We start from the raw sequence: 6,000 nt of genomic DNA, 5'->3' as shown, positions 1-6,000 counted from the left end.
AACAATTCACATGAATCTGTTTGTTTCTTTGGGGGCATTTTGTGTCGTTTACTAGGTGGGAGGTGAGAGAATGCAAGAGTAGATTCCAAAACTAGTGTTTCTCATCTTCCAATGATCTATCTGCAGTGAGGGACAGCTTGTTAGCTAAGTCAGCTTCCTATTAAAAGTGTCAATAAACTCAAGCTTTATGGTCTTTCTGGGGTCCTCTTTCTAGTTAAATACAGTGGTGCCTCACAAACAATGTTGCACTTCACAAAACAATTGTTCCTATGGACAATTTTCACTGGACCATGTTTGGGTCCTTGTGTAGCAAGATGGGGTTTTTTTAATCCTGTTTTGCAGGACAGGTTCCTCCCCCCATTGAAACACATTGATTACATAAGACCTACTTTTTTATCCCAAAAAAATAGGGGAGAAAGTATATGCTGCTGGCTTTCCAGGGTCTGCCTCCTGGAAAAACAGCACCATATACTTTCTCCCACACTTTTTTGGATAAAAAAAGTAGGTCTTCTGTAATTAATGTGTTTCAATGGGGGAAAACCATCTTGCAAAGCATCACCAATGGGGATATGGCTGCAAATTTAAATGATAAGAGGATGGTGAAAATAGCCAAGAACCAAAGGGTAAAGAGATTATAAAAAAAAACTAGGGAAATCACAAATGTAATCTCCCATTAACACAGAGTATGCAGGTAAGTTCACCACATTTGGGGAAATCACAGGCATCAGTAGCACACCCAAAATGCAATGAATGATCCTCTCTCTGGGAAAACCACTTTTATGACATGGTATTTCCCCAGAAAAATATAAATTAGAATAATCCTTGTACCTCATACTCCCTTCTGTCCCCTGACCCCCAAAGTCATGGTAGCCCCCTGGCTGCACCTCCCACTCAGTACAGGGCTGCACAGCCCCAGTCCTGCCAGAGGCCAAGAGAGCTCCTCTGTGTTTTGGGGTGCCCTGCGGGACCCCCATCAGGGGCTAGGTGTTCCTCCCACAATCCTCTAGTGCACAGGTATTAGCATATGCTAATATCTATGCTAATACATGTGCACTAGAGGATTGTGGGAGGAACACTTAGCCCCTGATGGGGGTCCCGCAGGGCACCCCAAAACAATGAGGAGCTGTCTTGGCCTCTGGCAGGATTGGGGCTGTGCAGCCCTGTAATGAGTGGGAGGTGCAGCCAGGGGGTCACCATGCCTTGGGGGGTCAGGGGACAGAAGGGGGTAGGAGGTGCAAGGGCCATTCCAACTCATACCTTACAATAGAAATACTATATCATAAAAATGGTTTTTCCCAGCAAAAGCCTTGTCCATTGTACTTTAGGTATGTTGTTAATCCCTGTGATTTCCCCAAATGTGGTGAAATCAACTGCGTAATTTATGTTAGTGAGAGATTATACTTGTGATTTCTCTGGCTTTTATAGATTCCTTTTCATCTCTGTTTTTTTTTTTCACCAGGATCTGTTGCAAAGATGGCAAGTCCTGGTGGTGTCTTATATTGCATTTTTTTTCTCCCCTATGTTAAAGGATCAGGGCAAAAGCCAGGGGGCTGCTTTGATTCCTTTCATCTTCTTTCTTTGTTGCTAGAAAGAGGAGGACGGCCATTTGAGACCCATTGAATTTCCAGAGGCAGTGCAGGTGAGGGGATGGTTTTTTCCCAATATGGTATGGGGAGTGAATTAAAATCGTCTTGCGAGGCACCACAATTTTCTCAGACAATTTTCCTTTTTGGGAAGGAAATTTTAAGTGGCAATATATTTTTATGCAAACCTTTTTAACAACAAATAGAATTTTGGAATAGAGCAGATGTTCTCATGTGGAAGGTGTGTTTGAAGTGTGAGCAGTTTGGCCAGCACATCGTTATGTCCCATGCAATGAGAGGCTTCAGTTTTGAGTTTGAAGCCTATCATTCACACCTAGTGCTCCAGACTGCAATAGGCACACTATGTGTCAACAGCCATGCAATGATTAAAGAGTTGCTGTCCGAGATACTAACATAAGTTAGATGGTTTCACTTTTGTTAGCATAGGAACTGCATGGTGTAAACAGTTGAGACATGGCAGAAAATAGGGTGATGGTTCTGTTAGAGGAGTAACATTGAGAAAATGACTATGGTGGCTGGCATTTAGTATGGTTCATTTGGCACAGCTGGAGGAAAACCCAGTGTTTGGACAATAAACCTTTAGTGATGATTTTACAGGCAAAGTGTATGTAGAAGGGGGAAGGGGGGCCATATCTACGGAATTCAAACACATTTACTGTTTTGGAGGCAAATGCCATATGATGCGGAGAAGGATAGATCAAGTTAATTGCTTAGCCAACTGCTTTGGTCCCTTGAATGGAATGAAGCAGCCTGTATGTCTAAAATGCGTTTGCATCCAAGTTATTTTTGGTGGATTCAGATATTGCACCACCACCCTGTGAGCTTTCTTTTAATTTTGATTGTATCATATTTGTCATATTAAAAGAGCTGTTCTCTCTCTCTCTCTCTCTCTCTCTCTCTTTTTCTGCTGTGTGTTTGGCAGGCAAACTTTTTAAAAATGGTAACTGCAGAATTGACTAATCATCTCACAGTGTGTTGCTTAAATTCACTTATTGTTAGTAGCCATGAGGTGGCACTATCCTCTTGAAGAACATTAAAACCCTCAGTAATCCAGAGAGCTGCATTGAGTTTTTCTGTTTAACATGGTCAGGAATTAGGAATGTGCTTTATATTTGACTTATTCCAGAATCAAATCGGGCCCATTCAGACAGATTCATAAGATACTGCAGTCCAACTGACTTCAGTTAAACAGATCTGGATTCATTTGAATTTGGTGGGTCTAGAAGACACATCCATCAACCAGTCTGATCTTCGAATTTTGGTACACAGCTACCAGATTTCTTTCATTTTCCTAGGGGAGCCCAAGCTCTTCATCTTCATCAATAAACTTCTATAACTTCGCAGGCTGACCTTTCCCAATCCTTTCAGTAATAGACTTCAGCCATTCTAACTTTCAAAGACAATTGTTCTTAGGACATAGCCTGCATTGTCTGCTTATATGCATCCTTATCTCTAAGTTGAGTGGGACGTCCTTCCAGGTCACATAGGCATGCACCCTAAGTCTTTATTTTCTTGCAGATTGAACAAGTAGGTCCTTTTTCTTCTGTCCATAACATTAGTGAACTTTTGCGGTCCCCTTTGGCCACTTCTACTGTGTATCATCAAGCCTGCACGATTTTGGGATATGCTAAGCGAAGGGCAGTCTGCCTGTCAAATATGCTCATCTGTTAAGAGCTACATAAGACTTAAGTTTGCAAGAGCATGAGGACTGTCAAATGTTCCTCAGATGCTGGTGGACTCATTTGGTTTGATGGGTCACAAGGCCAGAGATGTAATCATCACTTTAACATCCCTGTCTCTGTGCAGTGCTCCACCAAAGCTACACAGACCTGTCACCATGACTGTCAGCTTGTCATGCACAGTTCTTAACAAGCTCTCCTAAGAATATACAGCTAAAGGATATGGCCTACATTTTGTATTATTGAGACTTAATGTGCAGTCTGTGCTTTCCACCTTAATTTTTCTTGGCGCATAATTTAGCCTTTCTTGGCACACAGCCTACTTTTAAATACCTTAGAACTGCCATCATGTCCTGCTTAGTTTTTCTTTTTTTTCCAGTTAAATAGGCGTAGTTCCTTTGTAACCATAGACGCCACATCCTATATTGCTTTTATAAAATGTGTCCCCATTCCATTTGTTTTCTCCTTTGATGTGGCAATCAAAACTTGTCATAATATTTCAGCATAGGCTTTGCCAATGCCCAGTGGTCCAATAGGTCATGTTTTGGCCAACCTGCTTGTTTGCTAAATGTTCAAATGAGTTACACATCCAATATGTGCCATTTAGGTTTATAGGCATAGTAGTAGGCATCCTTCAGGCTCAAGAGACTATGGTAACATGCTCAGAATAGCACGTTACAGGCATATCTTTATCTAAACAGGATAAAGTTGCATCCCCCATCTCAATCCCAACACTGTTAAACATGCCATCTGATGGTTCATTAGTCCTTTTTTGGCAGCAGTGACAGGCTGCAGGTTTCAATTCTGATTCTAATTTTCTATAGAGCAGTAGTTCCCAACCTCGGGTAACCCAGGTATTCTTCGAGTGCAACCCCCAGGAACCCCAGCCAAATGCAGGTGGTGGTGAAGGCTTCTGGGAATTGCAGTCCAAGAACACCTGGGTTATCCAAGGTTAAGAACTGCTGCTATAGAATTTAACCCAGTGTCTTTTTCTGTACTGTATATTCAAGAAACTGTAACAGAAGTTTGCAGTGTGCAAAAAGGAATACCTGTTCAGAATGTCAGCCAACCATGTCACCATCATCAACATCTTAGGATTGCAGAGCTGGAAGGGACCCTATAGATCATCAAGTCCAGCTCCTGTCAAGGAGACACAATGGTGAATTAAACTCCCAACCTCTGGCCTCCATACTTAAACTACTGAGCTATATAGCAGTTCCTCATCTAGAAAGATCAGTTTCATTCCTCCCATCCCAGTGCTCCAAATTTCTAATTCACATACAACATTCTATGTATACTGAATATATTCTGTCCTGAAAAGAGGGGAAGGGAGATCCTTTGTATTTTTGTACTTTAGCAAACCTCACGATCTCCTCAACTCACTTCTCTATTAGACCTATTTAGCCTCCAGACTCTCTGGGTCCTCCCCCACTACAGTCCTGCACCTCCAACACCATATTTCATGAAGGACCCTGGGAGTTCTGACACTCATTTGCAAACTTTTTGAAATAAATTGATCACTAAACGACACGAAAGGGCTTTTTTAATTGCCAAAAAGTGCCATTTTAAAAGAAAAAAATCAATGTGATCAAGGAGCAGGGATAGGCATAGAACTCTAGAGATTGCCCTGGTTTAAATTCTACTCCTGTTAGCACTTCCCATATGTTTACTCTTTGAAAAAGACTTTTTAAAAATATATATACACATTTGCGTTCTCTTTCCAATATAAAGTGTATCATTTTATGGCACATGAATTTTCATGTCAGCTTTGTGTTCTCATTTAATTAAAAATGGCTTGGATTTTTATCCTCTGAAATACTTGCAGTTTCTTCCAGTTTTGTGTCATGTGTAAATGTCATGAGTGTACTGCCAGTTTCTTTAATAAGTTAATCAGAGGGCATGTGTTCCCATCCAGACTGTTTCATTAATTGCTGTTCTTTGGGTGTGACTTCCCACCTTGTGTTGTGTTGTGTTGTGTCACTTTCTAAACCCCATTTCTCTAGCTGACCTGTAAAAATCTCTATTGGAACCATGCAAACAGCTTGCTTATGTCAAGAGATATTACATTGTTCTTGCCAATGAAATCCTGACAGACTTGGAAACAAGATTGGCATGGCATAATTTGTTCATAACATTGGGGTATTTTTATTTGTGCTTGCCAGCACTCGCTTTCTTAAGACATTTCAACAAAGCCTCAATAATGCAAGGAGGGCAAAACTAAGAACTGAGTTAGCAACACAGATCCCTGGTGGATTAGGTGAAACATTTTAGACTTCTCTGGGGTTGTGAAAAGTTTTCAGACCCACAGCGTTTGTAGCCACCTCAGGAATCTTTCGTTACACTGGTTCTCAACTTTGGGACCTCAGATGTTCTTGGACCACAACTCCCAGAAATCCTGGCCAGTACAGCTAGTAGCTAAGGCTTCTGGGATTTTTAGTCCAATAATATCTGGGGACCCAAGGTTGGGAACCACTCGTCTAGATGTACATCCAGTGGGCATTACAAGTTGTGAAATGTTTAAGAAAGCATCCATAAAGAAGAGCAGGAGAGGATAAAAATAAGCCAAAATGACAGTCTAAGGATCCCTTTCCTTAAGAGCCTTTCCTCTGGTATCAAAGAGGCAGGGGCAAATCTCCTTGTTTATTTTGATTTCTTCCAAGCTTTTCAAATTCAAAATTTTCCCCACTAGCTGTGCTGGCCAGTGATTTCTGGGAGTT

General features: G+C 41.4%; 1 non-coding gene across 1 annotated transcript; it reads right to left on the bottom strand.

Moving 5' to 3' along the window:
* Nucleotides 1-647: 647 nt before the first annotated feature.
* LOC144583922 (U1 spliceosomal RNA) lies at nucleotides 648-807 on the bottom strand. Its single transcript, XR_013537859.1, has one exon. It is a non-coding gene; the product is annotated as a U1 spliceosomal RNA (small nuclear RNA).
* Nucleotides 808-6,000: the final 5,193 nt, after the last annotated feature.

The sequence above is a fragment of the Pogona vitticeps genome, chromosome 6, assembly GCF_051106095.1.
Source record: "Pogona vitticeps strain Pit_001003342236 chromosome 6, PviZW2.1, whole genome shotgun sequence".
NCBI lineage: Eukaryota > Metazoa > Chordata > Lepidosauria > Squamata > Agamidae > Pogona > Pogona vitticeps.
This window is presented reverse-complemented; position numbering and strand designations above follow the sequence as displayed.